This window comes from Lithobates pipiens, unplaced genomic scaffold (genome assembly GCF_037356315.1).
Source record: "Lithobates pipiens isolate NorthernLeopardFrog02 unplaced genomic scaffold, aLitPip1_a1.2 Scaffold_19, whole genome shotgun sequence".
Classification (NCBI taxonomy): Eukaryota; Metazoa; Chordata; class Amphibia; order Anura; family Ranidae; genus Lithobates; species Lithobates pipiens.
In genome coordinates this window covers 238525730-238548095 of record NW_027507764.1, presented here as the reverse complement: position 1 = coordinate 238548095, position 22366 = coordinate 238525730, and the positions used below count along the sequence as shown (strand labels likewise).

General features: G+C 45.9%; 1 long non-coding RNA gene across 1 annotated transcript; it reads right to left on the bottom strand.

The window, feature by feature from the left end:
* Nucleotides 1–2778: 2778 nt before the first annotated feature.
* LOC143998269 (uncharacterized) lies at nt 2779–8720 on the bottom strand. Its single transcript, XR_013277813.1, has 2 exons — nt 8590–8720; nt 2779–3297 (listed from the first exon to the last, which is right to left on the bottom strand). It is a non-coding gene; the product is annotated as an uncharacterized LOC143998269 (long non-coding RNA).
* Nucleotides 8721–22366: the final 13646 nt, after the last annotated feature.

Sequence of the window (22366 nt, the reverse complement as noted above, 5' to 3'; positions counted from 1 at the left end):
GCACTCCTCTGATTTTAAAGTTGTTGCATCTAGCCCTGTCCTCCAAATTTGCTAATTTGTCAGTCAGCCACTTAGTTTCCTGGGCCTGTGCTTCTTGCATATCAATTATGTCATTTTTGGTGGCAGTCATAGCATCCACATTAGTTTCCAAATAAGTGACCCTGTCATCCATTACTGTCATTCTATTGCCAAAGCCCTGCATGACTGATAAGAGGTCTGATTGTAGGGAACTGCGGAAAGACATGAGCATGTCCTTGAGGGTTGTGTCCATGACAGCCTGTCCCACAGTGGGGAAAGTGGCAATGGCGTCTGGCTGAGGACTCTGTAATGGGAAGCTATGGAGCATCTCTCTTGTGCTGTCTCCCTCCCGGATTCCCTCTGAAGCATCCAGCCTCATTTTGCTTTTTGCAGGACTATGGGTGGTTGGAGGCCCAGGGGGGGAGTGTGAGGGGTCCCCTGGTGTGCAAGCACTTACCAGTGCAGCTTCCGATGCGGTGCGGCCCTCTCCTCGGCGGGGAGGACTTGCAGTCTCTGCCTGTGTGCTTCTCCCGTCCGCCGTGGCGCCATCTTGGCCGCGCCGTGCGGACGGCTGGTACATGAAGGCCGTCAGCTTACGGGGCAGCCTGGGCTCCTTTCTAAGCGACATGCTCCCGAGGTAGTGCGGGTGGTAACGTTACCTTGTAAGGGGTCCGGTAAAGGCTGGGGTATGCAGAAAGTAGCTGGAAGTCGCCGTGGATGCGGAGAGCTCAGAGCTTAAGCGGCGATTTCAGTCACGCGCCGGCCACGCCCCCAGCACTTTTTATTTTGAACGTTTGAGTCCCATAGACTTCAATGGGGTTCTAAAGTTCACACGAATTTTAGGTCCGTTCGAAAGTTCTGGTGCGAACCGAACTGGGGGGTGTTCGGCTCATCCCTATCCATGTCCTTAGTCTGCCTGTTTTGCAGGCTTTCTTGTGCATCAGAGGAGGCTTCCTTCTGGGATTACAGCCATGCAGGCCAATTTGATGCAGTGTTTGGCGTATGGTCTGAGCACTGACAGGCTGACCCCTCCCCCACCCCTTCAACCTCTGCAGCAATGCTAGCAGCACTCATATGTCTATTTCCCAAAGACAACCTCTGGATATAATGCTGAACCTCTTTGGTCGCCAATGGTGAAGCCTGTTCTGAGTGGAACCTGTCCTGTTAAACCTCTGTATGGTCTTGACCACCGTGCTGCAGCTCAGTTGGCAATCTTCTTATAGCCTAGGCGTTATGTAGAGCAACTGTACTGTATTAATAAAATATACTTCAAAAAAAAAAAAAAAATAGCACAATTTGTGGTCTATCCCCATCTGCTCTAGGTCTGTCCAACAAATAGTGAGTGTGTATGTGACTCAATAAAATATTGCAGTTTTCAGCAATTAGCAGCAGTAGCTAACTCTCCCCCTGAGCATACCATGATCTATCCCTATCTGCTCCAGGTCTGCTCAACACACAGTGAGTGTGCATAGGACTAACTACAAATATAATGGTTTTCAGCAATCAGATGAAGCAACTAGCTCTCTCTGTAAGCCAGGGGCCGCCTGTCCATGTGTCTGGCCCCTATGCAGGATGCCGGATGCATAGATTCCAATGGGGGGGGGGGTGTTATTTTTTAAGCACGGGATTAGAGCCAGAGGCTCTAATAGGCTTAAAAATAGGGTGGGCTTGGGCAAGCGAACCAAACCTACCCATCACCTATCGTGAAACGGGTACCAATCACCAGGAGGATAATCAGTGTGAAAATATGTCACACTGATTATCCTCCTGGTGATTGGTACCCGTTTCACGATTGGCCAAAAGGAGAAGTGTTCCAATTGGCCGCTGAGGAGGAAGGAGGAGACGGAAGTCACCGTGATGCCCACAGAGGAGAGCAGGGAAAGGGGATGCCGTCCGTGATGCCCTTCGCCTGTTGCCCCGGGTGAAATTCTGCTCGCCATAGATGGGGTAAGTGCTCTGGATGACTCAGCTGACCAAACAGGGGTGGTGGTGCAGGTTACCCGACGGTTTGCTGCCCTCCCAAAAAATTTACCACCAGCCGCTACTGCTGTACACACTCTGTGATCTATTCCTATCTGTTTCAAGTCTGTCTAATGCTGTGTACACACGATCGGATTTTCTGATAACAAATGTTGGATGTGAGCTTGTTGGCGGAAAGTCCGGCCGTCTGTATGCTCCATCGAACTTTTGTTGTCGGACTTTCCACCAACAAATGTTGGCTAGCAGGTTCTCAAATTTCCCGTCAACAAATTTTTGTTGTCGGACTTTCCGATCGCGTGTACACAAGTCCGTCGCACAAAAGTCCACGCATGCTCGGAATCCAGTGCGAGCCGGAAGCGATCGGTCTTGTAAAACTAGCGTTCGTAATGGAGATGTCACGCTTGTGACATGGAAAATTATGAAATCTCTCAATGCAGTGCATTCTCTTCTTCTTATAATGGTATAATAATGAAGTTGCTTTGCTGCTGATATTCACAGAGTTCTGACAAACGTATTTTTTATTATCTCTAGTGATCTCCAGAATAATTATTTTTTTTCCTTTTTTTTCTAGTGATCGCCATCATTTTTTTTTTTCTCGTGATCTCCAAGATAATTTTGTTCTCATTTTGTGTGTCAAGTTACCACAACACCATTATTATCTTGTATTTTTTAACCTCAAAGATAAAACTATGTTGGTGTCCCTTATTAATTTGACATTGTATTTTTGAAATGTACCTGCGTACTCACTGTCCTTTTTGAAGTAAAACACATAGCCATGTATTTGTCAAAACAAATATTTTTAATTTAGTAGGGAGCACAAGGTCATAGCAAAATAAAGAGGAAGGCAATGCTGGAGAAACAGTTTGGAATTGGTGAAGCCTTTGTACCCCAGGGCAGACATCAATTATTTGACTGCCAAAATTGGTAACCTGAGGAGTCCATTTAATAGGGAGCACAATATGGTCCAGGACTACGAGAGATTGGGAGCAGCAGCAGATGACATATATGTACCGAGGCTGTGGTCTTACAACAGCCTGCTTTTTTTGCCACACCACACCAAACCCAGGCCAACACTTTCAACACTTCCTTCCATGCTTCCTTTCATGCTGCTGTAGTGCATTGGGCCTTCTCCATGTGTTCTAATTTTCTGGCAGTGATGCATCCAAAAGCCTCGTGGACACCAGGGGTAGCCTGTTTTATGTTCCTCGCCTTCCTGGTCCTTTTGGTTGGAGGGCGGAGGGGAGGAACCTGGGTTTCCATCAGACTGCTTGCCATGGCCTCCTCGTGGTTGAGACTTTCCTGTGTATGAAAATGGTTCATAGTTTTAGGTTTTTGGTCATCAATCGCACACAATTTTGAGCTCATGACTGTTGCAAATAGAATGTTAACAAATAGAAAAGACTATCATTCTGACCCCAGCATTTTTCATTCTTGCCCCAATCATTTTTGGGAACTACTGTCTAATGATATGTAAACCACTTTGTTAAATCAAAAATTAGTGATCAATAACATCTAGTTAACATCATAACATTTTTGACAAGAAATATGTTCAACAATGCTATACCTGGGACAAGCTGGGCTCCTCCACATCTTCTTCCTAGGTTGAAGGCCCAGGTTGAACCTCAGGAGCCTCAGCTGATGTGGAAGGAAGTGTTGATAGCGATGGCCTGGATTCTGTGTGGTCGGACAAAAAAACGCAGGCTGTGGTAGTACCACAGCCTGGGGACATATACTTCATCTGCTGCTGCTCCGGATCTCAGGGAATCCTGGACCTTTTTGTGCTCCCTATTATATGTGCTCCTCAGGCTACCAATTTTGGCCTTAAAATAGGTGATGTCTGCTGTGGGATACACAGGCTTCACCAATTCCAACAGTTTATCCAGCGCTGCCTTCCTCTTTTGCTTGTTTGAATAGTCCCTGCATTGGACTTGGCAGAGACATGGCAGCTCCACCATTTTATCTGCAAGACACAACACAAGACAAACCCTAATGTCAGGCTAAACTCTCCTAATCTTGTCCCAATATAGGCCTCAATCAATAAGCAGTATATTCTACTAACCACTGATGCCCCACCTGGAATGTCAGGGGCCTTGGAGCCAAACCCAAGCGACTGGCTGTCCTTACCCACCTTAAACGCCTGAGAGTGGACATCTCGATCCTCGTCGAGACTCACCTCACAGGCCAATCCCAAAGGGCGCTCAGAAAACCCTGGGTCGGCTGGATGTACAGTGCCCCTTACACCTCCCACTCCCGAGGAGTAGCCATTTTAATTGCTAAAACTGTGCAGTTCCAGCTACATGACTTGTGCTCAGACCCACATGGTAGATTTCTGTTTTTGCATGCCACCGTGAGTGGTCTGACGCTGCTTATCATGGCATTCTACATACCACCGCCCTTTCAGTTTCAGGTCCTGCAAGAGGGTCTCACTTTTATGACCAAATTCCCCACAGTACCGGTAATCTGGATAGGGGACTTTAACATGACCCTTAACCCCGGCCTTGACAGACTTGGCACAACTGATCGAATGTCCCCCCCTCCTCATACCACTAGGTTGGGTAGGTTTGCAGCTGAACTAGCCATGACAGACTCCTGGAGACATAAGCATCCGACCACAAAGGCCTTCTCCTGCTTCACCCCTTCTCGCCGTGTCATGTCCCGTATAGACATGGCCCTGCTCTCCCCTTCCCTGCTACCCGAATTATTGGAAGTTGGATTTGACGCCAGGGTGCTGTCGGACCATTCCCCATACTGGTTGACGTTGCGACTACCTTTGACTGTACCCCCCCGCAAATGGAGGCTGAACCCCTTCTGGCTTACGGTTATCCCGGGATCAGAGGAACTACAGAGGGAAGTGGCTTACTTTTTCCGCTCGAACTCGGGATCAGCATCCACTGGGTCAATCTGGGAGACATTTAAGCTTCATGCTAGGCTGTTCTTCTCCATCCGTATCAACAGATATAAGGCCACTTCTAGGCAGGCATTGACACAGGCTGAGGAGCGCCTGCAGTCCCTTGAGCAACAATTTGTGGCAGATCCTTCCCTGGAACACGCCACCCAGCTTCGCCTCCAGTCCTGATTGACCGACCACCTACACTATGAGAAAGTGAAGCAGGGACTATTTTTCAGTAGACAGCGTATTTTTGAGCACGGCGAGCGAGCGGGCAAACTGTTAGCCTATATGGCCCGGCTGGACCACAGCCCCCCGATAGTGGTTCAGCTCCGTAGTGAAAACGGTGACAGGATTTCTGACCCCGACCTGATACTACAGGAGTTTAGAATGTTCTACTCCACCCTGTACACCTCCACATCACGACACTCGCACACTGACCTTACCCAATTTCTCCACACCATTAGGTTCCCCTCTATCGGCCCAGAGCAGAGATCCCTCCTGGAGGCCCCCATCTCCCCCGACTGTATTGCCGAGGCGCTTGCCTCCCTCCCATCCTCCAAAGCGCCTGGCTCGGACGGGCTGCCCCTGGAATTCTACACTCATTTCCAAGACACACTAGTCCCAGAACTGCACACATTATACACTCACATGTTTGACACAATGTCCCTCCCTGCCTCCATGAGCGAAGCCCTTATTGTCCTTATACCCAAGCCTGGTAAGGATCCTTGCTACCCGGAGTCATACCGCCTAATTTCCCTCCTGCAACTGGACGTAAAAATCCTAGCTAAAATTTTGGCCTTGCGACTTAATAAAGTTATCCTCAGCCTGATACACCCTGATCAGACGGAGTTCATGCCTAACAAGAACACTGCCTTTAAAGAGGAAGTAAACCCTGATGAGTTTACGTCCTCTTTCATTCCCTGTAAAGGCAAAGCATAATGGACTACTATGCATCACATAGTAGTCCATTATGTGTCACTTACCTGACACAAGAGCCAGCGAAGTCACCGCTGTCTCCTGTAGTTCCGAGCGTCCATCTTCTTGGTGGGTCTCCGTGGTCACTCCCGCGCATGCGCACGGGAGCCGAGACTCACGGCATTGCCGTCATCGACGATGCCCCGCTCAGTGCGCCTGCGCGCCGCTGTCTACGGCGCATGCGCCGTAGATAGCGGTGCCCGTCTTCGGGCAAATATCTCCTAAACCGTATAGGTTTGGGAGATATTTCTTGGACCTACAGGTAAGCCTTAATCTAGGCTTACCTGTAGGTCAAAGTGGTTTGTAAGGGTTTACAACCACTTTAATCTCCGCAGGCTCTTTATGAATCTGCAGGCCACTCATGATAACACTGGCTCCCGGGTAGTGGTGAGTCTCGACGCCGCAAAGGCTTTTGAATCCGTTGAATGGAGCTATCTATGGGAATGCCTGGCCAATTTTGGCTTTGGTCCCAATTTCATCAAATGGCTTCGGCTTTTGTATAGCGCTCCCACTGCCCGGATCCAGGTTAATGGTAGGATCTCAGACTCCTTCCCCTTGTCCCGGGGAACTCGTCAGGGATGCCCACTGTCCCCTCTTTTATATGTACTGGCAGTTGAACCATTGGCCATTGCTATTCGTGCTCACCCCCACATATATATACGCAGACGATATGTTGTTGTATCTAGAGGACTTGGGTTCCTCTTTGCAGGCGGCCCTACGACTGATAGAGCAGTTTGGGGAATACTCTGGACTACGAATCAATTGGTCCAAGTCCCAGATCCTCCCCCTGGATCTGGGAGCCCCGTCTGCTGACCAGGCGGCACTGCCCCTGGTCAGGGCGAGTCTGATAAAATATCTGGGAGAGCAATGTTCACGATCATTAACTGACTACACCATCTTAAACATAGAACCCTTGTTCGCCCTGCTTAAACACAAAACCCAGACTTGGTCCCGTCTGCCCCTTGGGGGGATGGGCAGTGTAAATTTGGTCAAAATTATCCTCCTCCCCAAGCTGCTCTATATGTTCTGGCACGCTCCCCTGCGAATCCCACTTAGAACCTTTAAATCCCTGGAGGCCCTCTTAAATACGTTCGTTTGGGGCTCGTCTCGGCACAAGCTCTCATGGAGTGCTCTGAAATGTCCTTCCCACCTGGGCGGCACTGCCCTACCAGACCTGTACTATTATTACCTGGCCTCCCAACTGTCCCACTTCTATTATTTTAATCAGATTGACAGAGATCGTTACGCCACCTTGGTGGTTCCCCTCACTCGGCTCAGGTCACGCATCCGCTCCGTCTCCTTATGCGCAGCCCCCAGGGACTACCCGCCCCGGGGAGTGACATGCTGTCCCATCATTGCTTGGTCTGGCAGCAGGCTACGTCCATTACTGGGGCCCCCAGGTTCCACTCCCACACCCCCCTTTGGGATAACCCCTTGCTCCCCGAATTATCTACCGTCCCTGGCCACTCTCTGTGGCTGGCCAGGGGCGTTATTTTTCTGTCCCAGGTCATCGCCAATGGAAATATCAGACCCTTCCAAGCCCTCAAAGACGATTTCGGCCTCCCTAACCGAATGTTCTTTCGATACCTTCAGCTCCGCCATGCCCTTAACTCCCAATTCGGATCCCCTATCCCCAGACTTGAGACACTCCTGATAGTGACAGCAGTCCTAGGAGACGACCCTAAGAAAATGATTTCTTTCTTCTACAACAACTTACTCATGCCGGGGGCAACATCCGTGCATATCGACTTAAGACTAGATGGGAGGAGGACGTGGGGATTATCGAGGACGCGGACTGGGACAGTGCTCTTAAGCTGGTTTCCCCTAAACTTTCAGACAGACTTACACACCTTTACATGCTCCACAGGTCATATTTAACCCCTAGGCGGCTGTCCAAATTTAGGCCTGGCTATGATCCGACATGCCCTAAGTGTGGTGATCCCCAGGCCACGTTCTACCACCTCCTTTAATCCTGTCCTGAGCTGCAGGCTTACTGGAAACAGATTGTTGACTTCCTCCATGACCAAATGGGCTCCCCGCTGACACTCTGTCCCCGTCAGTGTTTGCTGGGGATTCTCCTTATACCTGAGGAGACAAGGATTCTGACTACCTTCCTGCAAGAGACTCTATTTCTTGCCAGGCTGCAGATAGCCCGCACCTGGATGAGCTCAACATCTCCCACTGCCTGGCAATGGAAGACGGCTGTTAACGCCACTCTCCCCTATAAAAAATTGCTGTATACACAGGTTGCCCGGGCAAATTTGCCAAGATATGGGATAAGTGGGTGGGGGATCCGGATACATGTACTGACCCAGTGTAACCTGTAACTACTATGCCCCTTAAACTATTAAGGGCCGGCCCGATGAGACCAGTTGACCCCCGTAGCTGAAGGAGGGGTCCCCGCCCCAGGCTGATGGTTCCATGTTTCCCCCATCTGAACAAACTTACGCAACCTGGGCTGTGGATTTGCCTGTGACTCCCACTCTCTGAGGTCCTCTCTTCCCCCCCTCCCTGAACACACCGCACTACTCTTGTTAATGTACTATTATACTTGTAAACAAAGGACTGTTTTCTCAGCCCATGCTATTGTTAACAGCTGTTTTATCCGTATATTTGGTGCATGTTGCACCCCACATGTGTTTCTGTTATCCTATGTATTTTTCCATGCTCAATAAACGTTCCTTTTCGAAAAAAAAAAACACTGATGCCCCAAGTTACAATTGTACCTTCGTTTGAACGATCAGCGCTAACGATACTCCGTCTTCCACTCACAGATCGTATGTATGTCGCCCTCGTGTTATGCTTTATATACACTCTGCTGCTTTCCTTCTTTCTAGTGTATGCCCTGCCTCTTCTCTTTCAGAGCAGTGTGAGAGCACATGGCAGAGACACAGCAGGTGTGTGCTGTTATCAGCAACAACGTCCAAAGCCCAGAGTAAGTCAGTTCACGATCCAGGAGGAGATATAATGCCTCAAATATGTCCTTTGAAGAGATGGTGGAGATGGTGGTCATCTTGAAGAAGACAGACTATGATGGGAAGCATGGACCGTACAGAAACCCAAATGTGAGAAAGGCCAATATCATGGCTAAAGTTGTGAGAAGTCTGCACAGGACTTTTGGGGTACAATGATCCAAGGAGCAATTGAGGAAACTCTGGTCAGACCTGAAATTTGGGGAGCACGATCAGTATAGAAAGATCAGGAAAGTGCTGCAATAAAGTAGGTATTTGTTCTGTGTTCCTATTATTATTATTATTACTTTTAATCTAGTCCATGTGCTTTTCTTTACCGTTGTACAGTTTAAAATGCCAAGTTTGAGGTTCATGGGCACAGGAATCGTTCATAGTAAACATCATTTGTTTGACCACTAATATGCCATTTTTGACAGATGTAGGTTAACTGCATTTGTTCATGCCTATTTGGATTAAAATAAGTTTATTACATTGTTGTCTAAATGTGTTTGAAACTATAATAAATTGACAACTTGAGTCAGTGTAAGGAGAGCACTAGTGTGGGACAGCGTAACAACCTTGTTATGTTGTCCCCTGAGGTGCTTCAGTGGACACTAGGGGCATCTCCATGTGTGGAACTTGCACAAAACAGGTAAGTATTCCAGCTTTTGAAAGTGAAAAAATCATCTCTTCAGCTTTGAACTCTGCCAAAACAGACAATTGGACGACACTTCCAAGCAATGTTTCATATTACTATTTCTAGCCTAAAATATCTGTCTGCTAAGTATACCTTTTTTTGTATTCACATAGAGGAGAAAAGAATTGGGACATCTGAGGACACCAGTAACCCAGGGCCGTCTTTAAGGCAGGGCAAAAAGGGCAGCTGCCCTGGGCCCTGTCATTATTGTGGGGCCCAAAGCAGCTGCCTCATATTTGCCAACTATCCCAGTGTAAATTCCCTTGTCCCTTAAAGTTTTAGTCCTGTGCTGTGTCCCGTTATCTCAGTGTGAAGTGATGGTACTAATGCTGTGTACAGATGATTTACCTGCAGACCCTGTGTTTACATGTAAATAACCAGCATTCATATGTAAATAGTAGCGGCATTACTAAGTAAATAGATGCGACTGGCAGCATTGATATGTAAATAAAGGTGGCATTCATATGTATATCATGCTCCCCTGCAGTTAGGAGATGATGTGCTGTAACCTCTAGCAACCAATCAGTAAGCAGTATTACTTTACTGTAATCTCTAGCAACCAATTAACAAGCAGAAATAATTTCCTGTAACCTCTAGCAACTAATCAGTGAGCCGTAATGTGTGCTGTAACCTCTAGAAACCAGTCATTAAGCAGTAATGATATGCTGTAACCACTGTCAACCAATCGCAATTGCTGCCTGGTCTGATACAGTAAACTGATTTTAAGTCTAGCTGCTATCTATTGTATGTCTCAGAGCAGGGGGAGAGCAAAATTGCATGGGGGGGAGGGCCCCAAGAAATGTTTTGCCCAGGGTCCAATCAATATTAAAGACGGCCCTGCAGTAACCCCACACCTAACAAAGGGAACTCGCCACACAACATGAGGATGTGGATGCAGAGGTTCAAGAAGTGCTGAGTGAAGTGGTCGAAATGGTGTCAACAACAGGTCAGTGTCTGAGACCACAGCTTCAGGTAATAGATGGATGCCTACATATTTATAATACATGGTGTGTTTTTTTATTTTTAGGTGATGGATGTGGATGTTGTGGAAGAAGAAACCCACTTCAGCAGTGCAAGTGTACAAGTACTCATCAGTGAGATCATGGTGTGCAATCGTGATTTGTAAAAGATGTGTCAGGGACTTGCCAGCACAGAACGGGGGTACGCGCGTGCGCGCCCCTGGCCAGATTAAGAATCGGAGCCTGTATACTTGTGTACACCAGCGCGTGCCTCAGGCACTCGTGCGTGCGTGGCGGGTGTGTGCATGTGTTAGCTCTGTTTAGCGCCAAGGGGCCTTTAAAAGAATTGCAGCTGCACTGGTGCAGCGTTGTTTTTGTGATGGATCAGGTAAAATGCCCATTTTCTATGTTTTTTTTTACATTATAAAGTCTATATTTTTTTCCTGTATGTAAACTGCTTTTATATTCCTGCTCAAAATGGCCGCTAGTAGCACCCCCTCCCATCGTGTCAAAGGAATGTGAAACTAAGATGACGCCTCCACCCAGGAATACGCCCGACTTGGTGACGCCCAGATCCTGGAGGAAGTTCACCTTACATGGACACAACCAATCAGGAACTACTAATACCTAGATAACATTGTGCTAATGATACATATGCTCACCATCTTAGTATACAGAAAACAAAAAGCAGCGCACGATGGAAATCGCATGAAAACATATTAGTCTTTAGATAAGTAACATGATGAATTTATTGCACTCAAATAGGTTCAGTGAGGGGTTAACATCAGGTCTTGATTGTATCTTCCCCGTCCCTCCTCTTCCCTGTCAATGTGTTTAAATGAATGGTGTTGCCATCCATCCTGTGACTTTGATAAAGCGCTGAAGGGTGAAACATGTAGTCATGGCTTCCCCTGAGCCTACGATGTTCCACTGCTGGTTACTAATGAGTTCCCGTTGTTTCCGGCTAACGTCACCCAGTGCATCTGGCTCCTAGTCTGCCTGCTCAGCTCTTTTGGCTTCCTTCCCCCTTGTGAATGTCTCTGTCTAGCCTTCGCACAGCTTAGTTCAGCTACACAGCATCCTCATAGGAGCATCATCCCACGTCCCACGGTAGGGCTTGCTGTGCCCATCTGAGGATCCTCCTTACCGTGCCTGCACATGTGTTTGTAGGCTGAGCGCTTTCATCTGGCAGCTACAAGATTTGAGACACCATCCTCCCCTCTGTCATACTGGGATTTTCATACCATCTATTTAGAGTTGTAACAGCCCTCTCCACGGTCCAGCCTGAAGCCGATTGGTTGATGTTAACCCCCTCTCATCCGGACTCAGCAGTGGTATCGTTTATTATTTATACCAGTATCTTATTTAGCTATATGCTTTTATGGCTGTTCTGCAACCATCTACAGATATCTATACTACTATTGACTGTTGCTGCAACTTTTTATATTTGACTCTGAGTGTTATAAATTCATCATGTTATTTATCTGAAGACTAATACGTTTTCATGCGATTTCCATCGTGTGCTGCTTTTTGTTTTCTTTATCCTGATATCCATTTTTCCAGTGGTTGGTAGCTGCACTGGAACTTAGTTTACTGTATATTTTTCATGTTGTACATGCCAATGCACATGACTAATAGTTTGTAGCGCTAATAGGAACTGTATATATGTTCACCACCTTAATAGCTCACCTATAAAACCCCCATATATCTGGAACCAATAAAGAGAGTTTCATCAATCTGAGCACAGTTTCAGTGTGATCTTTTCTCGTGCATGCACTAAGGGTTAAGCAGGATGGGGGCAGATACCCATCAGACGATTGGTCTGATCCAAAACATTTTGTCTGCAGCTCCGTGCCTTAGTAACCTGTGTTCTGTCTGCTGATCTTCTGTACCGACCCGGCTCTGTTTGACCTCACTGCTCTCTCCAATCCCGATCCCGGCTTGCCTGACCTTGTTTAACCACTTCCCGACCAGCGCACGACGATGTACGTCGACAGAATGGCACGGGCAGGCATATTGGCGTACAGGTACGTCCAATATTCGATGCCGCCCTGCCATCGGGAGCGCGCCGCCGGCGGCGCGCTCCCGCGCTGGTCGGGACCCCCGTGAGTCCGGTCACGGGACCCGCGGACTCGATCGCCACGGGCATCCCCGCGATCGTCTCACGGAGCGGCCGAATGGAGGAAATGCTGTGTAAACAAAATTTTTCCATTCTGCCTAGCAACTAGTGACGCTGATCTCTGCTCCATGTGATTGGAGCAGAGATCAGTGTACACTAAATGAAAGCCCAACCCCCCACAGTTAGTAACACACCCCTAGGAACTCTTAACCCCTACACTGCCACCCACTGGTTAACCCTTTCACTGCCAGTGTCATTTACACAGGGATCACTGCATTTATATAGCAGTGATTACTGTATAAATGACAATGGTCCCAAAAATGTGTCAAAAATGTCCGATGGGTCCCCCACAATGTCGCAGTCACAATAAAAATCGCAGATCGCCGCCATTACTAGTAAAAAAAAAATAATAAAAAATTATTAATAAAAATGCTATAAAACTATCCCTATTTTGTAAACGCTATAACTTTTGCGCAAACCAATCAATAATCGCTTATTGCGATTTTTTTTACCAAAAATATGTAGAAGAATCGGCCTAAACTGAGGGAAAAAATGTTTTTTTATATATTTTTGGGGGATATTTATTATAACAAAAAGTAAAAAATAATGCGTTTTTTTCAAAATTATCGCTCTATTTTTGTTTATAGCGCAAAAAATAAAAACCGCAGGGGTGATCAAATACCACCAAAAGAAAGCTCTATTTGTGGGAAAAAAGGACGTCAATTTTGTTTGGGAGCCACGTCGCACGACCGCGCAATTGTCAGTTAAAGCGACGCAGTGCCAAATCGCAAAAAGTGGTCTGGTCTTTGACCAGCAAATTGGTCCGGTCTGAAAGTGGTTAAAGACTCCTGATTGATTATCCGCTGGCAACTTCTGCCTGTTATCTGACCCTGCTTTTGCCTGCCGCATTCATTGGCCAGATTACCTGCTTTGAACCGGCCTGTCTGACTCTGCTGCTACCTTGCGCTGTGTGTTTGCTGTGTCTCCTGGCTTTTCTCATCCAGCTCCAGTTGTCGCTGTTCCTGCATCCACCAGCTCATCAAGTCGCAGACCTGCTACTGTCTCTGCTGTCTTCTGCAGTTCCAGCCATCCCTGGAGGATGACCACCCTACTACTGTGCCAGCTGCTACAACTCCCACAGGCACTCCTACCCAGCTGTGCTCACGAGACCACTGTCCCCAGTTGTAAGAGAGGTCTCCTCCTCACAGTCGGGCTCTACTACAAGGTACCTAACAAGATGAAGGAAAATATCCATGATGTTCAAAAAAGACTGAGCAACATCATTGATATTTTAGGCAAAATCTAAACCCAAAACAAATTTTTAAGTTGTTATTGTTGTACGTGTTATTACAGTTTTAAATGAATTGCAAAGCCAAATTTTGAAGAGGCACACAGTGTGTCAACATGTGCTATCTGCCATCATGGGATATCAATCTACGTGTTTTGTGGATGCAACCCCTTTCTCCAAACTAAAGTAGGCGAGAGGAAGGGTTTGCACTCCCGAAACACGTCCATTGATTCCCCATGATGGGATCTAGCATTTTGACACACTGTGGCTTATTTAAAAAAAGCAAAAGCACTTTGCACTACAAGTGCAATGCAAGTGCACTTGAAAGTGCACTTGTAGGGCAAAGTGGATTGTCCTTTCTGAAATAAGGCCCAGTGTGTCAACATGTGCTAGCTCCCATCATGGGGGATCAATGGACGTGTTTCGGGGGTGCAACCCCTCCCTCTCACCTACTTTAGTTTGGAGGAAGGGGTTGCACCCACAAAACGCATACATTGATATACCATGATGACAGATAGCACATGTTGACACACTATGTGTTTTGTGGCTTTAGCAAAATAAATGTAGGGAAAATACACACATTTTAGGCATGGGATAATGAGGGAAATCCAAATTTTGAGTCCCAATTTGTGTGCATCTTCAAAATTAATTTTTTACAGGGGTGAGATCACCTCCATCTGATGAAGGCAAAATCAACACAGTTTTGACATACTAATGTCTCATATGGCCTTCACTTTAGCAACGTTGAACTTTGTAAGTTCCTGAGATGGGATGTATGTTATGTTTTTAAACATGCCTGTTTAGCCCCAAAAGGGCAAATTTATGTCAAACATACATGTTATACACCAAGATGTTGGTTTGTTCCCAAACTGTTTGTAACGCACGTGTGAATGTGCTTGGAGTAAAATGTTTTATACTCAACAATGTGTGGCTTCTTCTTTTAATGCTCAATACCAGTTTATTTTTTAAGTTGGTGTGGTTACAGTGACATTAGGGGTTATTTACTAAAGGCAAATACACTTTACACTACAGGTGTCCTTTCAGGGCACTTTCAAGTGCACTTGCAGTGTACTAGTAGTGCAAAGTGGATTTGCCTTTAGTAAATAACCCCCACTGTGCTGTAAAATTTGCCAAAATTAGGCCATTTTAGGGACTCCAAGCAATTATTTCATGGAGTTGAAAAGCGTGATTATTTTTATCATTAATGCATTACATACATTAACAATAACATTGTGTGGGTGTGTAGCAGACCACAGCACAACATAATAGTTAGCTGAAGAAGAGATTGTCACCTCATGTATCAAATAAATTACTTTGCACTATTGAAGAAAATGGCCAAAATTAAAAGGCCATTTGAGAACCTAGGAGACCGATAAGGAACACAAACATGAATTCAAATGAAATATGAGTTGAGTTTTTCCCCAAAAATGTATTACACAGATTCAAGATTTTCTTGTAAATCAATTGCCCCTCTACCCACAAAGTACTCCACATAGTTTTGCCATACTTCATGGGCACTTTGGATGGGCAAGCCAGGATGGCCACTTTCAAACGTCGTCATTGGTTAGGTGAAATGCGGCCTGAGCCACAACTGAGGTCAGATAGTTGGCTGCATTATTCCAAAAGGAAATTGTGAAGAATGCAGCAGCTCAAGACAATGTGATTGAGTTTGTATTCGGCCATGTCGATGGCCATAATGAAAAGCCAGAACCGGCTGCCCATTATGTCACTCTTCTGGTACGGGCCAGCTGGTAATTAAAAACCCTCTTCTCCGGGGTTAAGGTCCTCATGGGGAATGGCCTCATCAGATGTTCCCCCAGTACAAAGGCCTCATCCACCACAAAAATGAACTTGAGGCCGAAACGTTATCCTCTGGAGGTAGCAACCCCAAGGTACCATTTTGGACACGCCAGTAAAATTCCGTCTGGGAAGTAGTATGACCCCGAGTTGGGTGGTGGGACAATCCGAACATGCTTCCCATCGATCGCACCACTGCAATTGGGAAAGTCCCACTGCTGGTGGAATTGGGAGGCCATAGTCTGCCATTCCTGTGGGTTGGAAGGAAACTGTGGAGTGAAACAAGAAAAAAACATTAGTACTTTGCACACTGATTAAACACAAACATTATTGGCCAACATAAGTATAATATTTAATGAAATTTGTATTTAAAGACAAAAGTACAAGTTCCACTTATCAGATTCCTCACCCCCTCTGATGGCCCATTGTAAAAAATTTAGGGTGGGGGAGTTGATGTTTTGGATAGGTAACTCTCTCCACTTCATTGAGAGCTGAATGCATAAATAATGGGTGTTACTTTGGCCAGCCCCTATTTACTTACACTATTGGCAGCCCACTGGACAGGTAAGAAGTGTCATAATCCAAAAATATGAATACACACTGTCCAAATTGAAGCACATTTTTACATTCTGCAATTACCTATCAAGATAATAGTAGAGCAAAACTTTAAACAGTACCATTTGAAAGTATTCAGGCAGGCACTTGCACTACATGTCAGCAGATAGAGTATTGGTATCGGTTTACTTAGCAGTTGGGGGGGAGGGTTCCAAATGAGTTTTGCCCCCCCCCCCAAAAAGCCTCTTGCACTCTGCCTGAATTTAAGGACAACAATAACATTTGGACGCATTTTATGGGGTGTTTAGGGTAAGCATTACAATGAAGCTGACAAAATACATTAAAGAGGAAGTAAAGGCTAAAAAAAAAGGCAACCTGCAAGGCAAAGGCATAATGAGCTAGTATGCATAGCATACTAGCTCATTATGAATAAGTTACCTGAGAACGAAGCCCCCGAAGCGGTCCTTCGTCTTCATCTTCGCTGCTGCCATGTATCTCAGAGTGACTTCCGGGTCTTACTGCTCCGCGATGACGTCACTCCAGCACGAGCGGTATATTGCAGTGATCTGCGGCCGGCTCAGTGCGCCGTAGACAGCGGTGCCTGTCTTTTTGTAAATATCTCCTAAACCGTATTAAGTGACTAGGCTAGGTGTGTATGGGCCCGGGATAGCATCCTGGGGAGGTTAGTGAAGGCAAATTTGCATGAAGGACAAAAAAGGAGCATTAAAATCTTACAGCATGCATGAGGATAAAGAGGACATTCACAGCCTATTACAATCATGGTAATTATGGAATGATGAAATGAATACAATACATTAGCAAACATTAAATACATAGAATGTGATGTTAAAGGATAAAACTTACCTTAACCACTTGCCTACAGGGCACTTTCACCCCCTTCCTGCCCAAGCCATTTTTCAGCTTTTAGCATTGTCACACTTTGAATGACAATTGCGCGGTCATGCTACACTGTACCCAAACAATTTTTTTATAATTTTCTTCACATAAATAGAGCTTTCTTTTGGTGGTATTTAATCACAGCTGTTTTTTTTTTAAATTTTGTCATTTAATTTTGTAACTAAGTAATTTTTCGCCCTCACTGATGTGCGCTGATGAGGTGGCACTGATGGGCACAGGCTGAACTGATGGGCATTGATGAGGTGGCACTTATGGGCACTGATGAGGCAGCACTTACTGTCACTGATTGGGTGGCACTGATGAGGAGGCACTAATATGCCGCACTTATGGGCACTGACAGGTGGCACTGATATGTGGCACTGATAGGCGGCACTGATGGGCACTGTTAGGCGACACTGGTGGGCATTGTAGGCTGTACTGGTGGGCACTAATAGATGGCATTAGGGGGCACTAATAGGCGGCACTGGTGGACACTGATAGGCTGCACGGACAGGCGGTACTGATGGGCATTGATGGGTGGCACTGATGGGCGACACTGATGGGCATTGACTGCAATAATGGATATTGATGGGAAGCACTGATAGGCGGCATTGATTGCCAGCATTGACTGGCATCGCTAATGGGCACTGATTGGCACTTTTGGGCAGTGGTGGGCACCGATTGCTGCCACTGGTGGGCACTGATTGTTGGCATTGGTGGGCACTGTTTTTTTTACACTTTTTTTTTACTATTGTAATCAGGGCACTGATGATCAGTGCCCTGATTACATTCCTAATTGTTCCCCTGTGAGGAGATGCTGCTGATTGGCTCTCCTCGCCACACACTCTGTCATTGTGAGGCAAGGAGCGCCGATTACCAGCACTTCCTTGTTTACATGTGATCGGCTGTGATTGGACACAGCTGATCACATGTTTAAAGAGCCGAGGACGCGGCATGCAGGAGCTGGCGTTCTGGGCCGCCGTCATCTGACGGCAGCCCAGAACAAGAGCTGCACCGCCCCACCATCATATGACAGTGGGCGGGCAGGCGGCAAGCTGCTAATATGGTCCTTCTGCAGGTACTGAATGAGGGCAGAACAGGTCTCTGGAATAATGATTCCCAGAGCCTGGGGGGAGATCCCAGTCGTGAACTTCAGGTCCTGGAGACTTCTCCCCATCACCAAGTACAGCAAAGTGGTGACGAGCCTTTGCTCGGGAGAGATGGCTGGCCACATGCAGGTGTCATGCTACATAATATAAGGGGTCAGCAAAGCCAAGTAACGGTGAAAGACAGATCCATCATCTGGAGATAATTCCTGAAATCATCAGGATTATTCTCTTGGAGCTCCCGCAGCAATGGCATATGACAGAATTGGTCACGATTAAGCAACCAATTCTTGGTCCAAGAACTTCTCCTCCCCCTGATCATGGATTGGACTTGGGTCAAAGCAAAAACTCCAACACCAAGCCCAACAACAGCACGAACTCTACGATGAGTGCGTAACCACAAAATGGCTAATAAACGAACGGCTGCTCAGAACGAACTGACAGAATGCACTGAAAATCAAAAAGGACTTGACAAGAATGCACTGAAAATCAGAAGCGAACTATAAACAGAATGAACTGACAGAAACAAACTGACAAGCACGCACTGAAGAACAGATACGAACCGTCAAGCGCAACCTGAAAAGCAGTAATGAACTGAAAAGCACGAGATTGAAAAGCGTTAACCTCCCTGGCGGTATGATTCAGTCTGGAATAAGGTGCTGAAAGCGGTACAATTATTTTGCATGGAAATCTGGCTTTTATTTTGTAGTCCTGTAATTCTTAGGAATAACGCTCTGAAATCTCTTCAAACCAGAGTCTAGCGGACATCCCGGGTATGATAAAGTTTATAATATAATAAAGAATAATAAAAATTATTCAATAATGTAATCAAATCCCCAAAAAAATGAAAAAGGGACATGTTTTGGTTGCTATGGACAATCTCCAAATTACAAGCAGTAAAAAACAGTATTTATAATATAAAAGTGCATGCAGGGCATTGCACAGACCACTAGGGGCAAAGGGGGTGTGTATTTTTTACTACAGCACTGTAATCTGTAAGATTACAGTGCTGTGTGTGTTTTGTGTCTTTTTACATTTTTGAATTTGCCGCCGTTCTCCGCTCCCGTGCGTCGTAACGTCGCAGGGAACGGAGCTCGGCGGCATTCGGCACTGTGAATCGAGCGGAGGACGGCTCGATCACACAGCGCGGCGGACATCGCTGGATCCAGGGGACAAGGTAAGTGACGTTACCTGTGTCCTCCCCTGCATCGAGCGGTGCAAGCCCGAGTCTGGCTCGGGGTTACCACTATTGTAATGAAATTCCCAACCCGAGCCAGACTCGGGATTACCGCTAAGGAGGTTAATTCCTCTCTCACCAAACTTCTACTAACACAAGATAAACACAATATTAGCAGAAGGAGCCCAAAGGGTGGCGCACTGGCTATTGAACTTCTTTTTTCTCAGCCGTTGTATGTCTTGTACATCACTACGTTCGTAATTGTTGGCCAACATTTGTGTGACCGTGTGTATGCAAGACAATTTGGAGCCAACACCCTTTGCACAAAAATCCACAATTTTTTTGTGGTCGGAAAGTCAGATCGTGTGTGCTGTGCTTGTGATTCCATGTATGACCCCTTTCACATTGAGGCACTTTTCAGGTGCTTTCACACTAAAAAAAGCACCTGAAAAGCTCACAAAAACCTATTTCCATTAAGATCAATGAATGCTTTCACAGTGGGGCAGTGGGCTGGCAGGGTGGTGAAAAAACACCCCTCTCCATTTAAATTAATGGAAAGCTCTTCGAAAGCGCCTGAAAAGCTCTTTAAAGGTGCTCAAATGTTTTACTGGTAGTTTAGAAGCATCTCAGTGTGAAAGAGTCTAATGCCCCGTACACATGAGCAGATTTTCCGTCGGAAAAAACTTGGATGTTTTTTTCCGACGTAATTCCGCTTAAGCTTGGCTTGCATACACATGGTCACACAAAAGTTTTCTGAACTTTTGACCGTCAAGAACGCAGTGGCGTACAACACTACGACGAACCGAGAAAATGAAGTTCAATGTTTCCGAGCATGCGTCAAATTGTTTCCGAGCATGCGTAGGAATTTTGCGCGTTGGAATTTGTACAGACAATCAGAATTTCCAATCGAAAAATTTTCCGACTGAAAATAGAGAACCTGCTCTCAATCTTTTGCTGGCTGGAATTCTGCCAGCAAAGGACCGATTGAGCATACACACGGTCGGAATTTCTGACCAAAAGCTCACATCCGACATCAACAAGGGCTTTGTTGATAAGTGGTTGCTAAAGAGCCCTAACAACTGCATTAGTTTGCCATTTTCTCAAACAGCGAATGACTTGCGTTCTTATCAGACTCATGTTAGACCCAAAACAGAACCTCATCTCTAAATATAATCTTTTAATTTCAAACAAGCTGAACTTTGAGTAGGTGTCTGCCATTTTAGAATGCATCTGAAGGAATTACCATAACTTTGGTACAACTTTAAAAACATTAGTGTTCATTTAGTTTGATGTGTAGGACTGAATACATTTTTATAATGTGTATTTTTAATTGAATAAAATATTTTATATGAATTGTAGCAGAGTGTCCCAGAGAGAGCCAGGAAAAGTCCTGTTCGGGGTTTATACGTCTCCCAGGCTCCTCTCGTACACTTTTAGAAATCTCTGATCCATGATCCAGTTCGGGTCTTGGTCCTCTTCCCCAGGCTAATTTAAGCTCACCTGAGCAGACAGCCTTTTCTCTCTGCCTGGGACATACAGTCAAAGTTGGTCTGTGAAGAGAGAAAGGTTGGTAAAAGCTGTTAAGCAGTTTATGTAGAGACTGACAAGCGGTAGGCTTGTTCAGCCTGGTAGTTAGGGGCTGCATATTGTATAGTTAGAGCCGAGACACGGCTAGGATTTGTGTTTTGCTATTTTTGTCCTTTGTTTTCTGGAACACTGTACAGCACCTGTATATGGACTTGTATATAACACAAATATAAACACAGCACTGTTTGTCACTTCATCACTGGATTTGGTATCTGTGTCTGGGCAACTGCTCCTCCCAGGGAGCTTTGTACCTGCTACCTGTCCCCCAGGTTACAGAATATTTAGGATTTTGTGCACAGTTTGTTAAGTTTGATTTCATAAGTGTTTTCATAAACAACCATTCAGACTTAAAGCGGAGTTCCACCTGAAATGGATATTATATAGACAGGCAACTCCTATCCTCATATTGATTAGTGGTTCCAAATGAATAATAACTACTACAGTAGGGAACAGACACAAAAGATACGCTCAGCATCTTTACAAATAACCGTTCTCCTTTATTATGACGCATGTGAAGGTTTTTATACACATGATTACGTAGGTATCACATTAATATTACAATTGTACGTTTATGGTAACAAGGGGCGTTACATAGGCAGGCTAATTCTAATCAGGACTTGAAAGAATGTAAAACATGTACTGAAAACATTGTTAGTGCCGTGTGCACAGTGAGGGCATCGTGCAGTACATATAAAATAGAATACAATTATATACAGAACCTACAAATTTCCATTACACACCCAAAAGTGGAACTTCCACTCATTGTACTCCTTCCCTGTCTTTCCCCACTTCTGGGAGCCTCAGCTGCGGGTATTGACATCACCATGGAGCTCCCTCCTACCCCAACCGCCAAGCCAGTTGGAGAGAGGAGCGGCGCCTCGTGAATGCACAGTAGGGTTCCCGGCGTGAAGCCATAAGGCTACACTGCTGGATTCCCTTACTCGCAATGGAGGCGGCAGCACCTGATAGCTGATGGAAACATCAGCTGTGGTACCGACATCTCTGGACTCCAGGACAGGTAAGTGTCTGGTCATTAAACTTCAGCAGCTGCAGTATGTGCAGCTGCTGGCTTTTAATTTTTGCAGAGGTGGGCAGACTTCTGCTTTAAGGGCATTCAGTATTTTACCCAATTTATCTTGTGAAATGTAGCACACTGATAATTTTTTATTGTGCCATCACTTTTCAATATTTAAACTGAATGTTGGCAATGTTGCACTAGCCACGTAACACATGTCAAGCTGTTTTCCAGACTTGGTAATGAGCCTTCATACTAGCTGCTGTACCCTTGTTGTGCTGGCCAAACACTATATGAAAAATCAGCCCAAATTCGGTCATTTGGACAGTTTGCTCGTGTTTCAGCCAGTTAATGG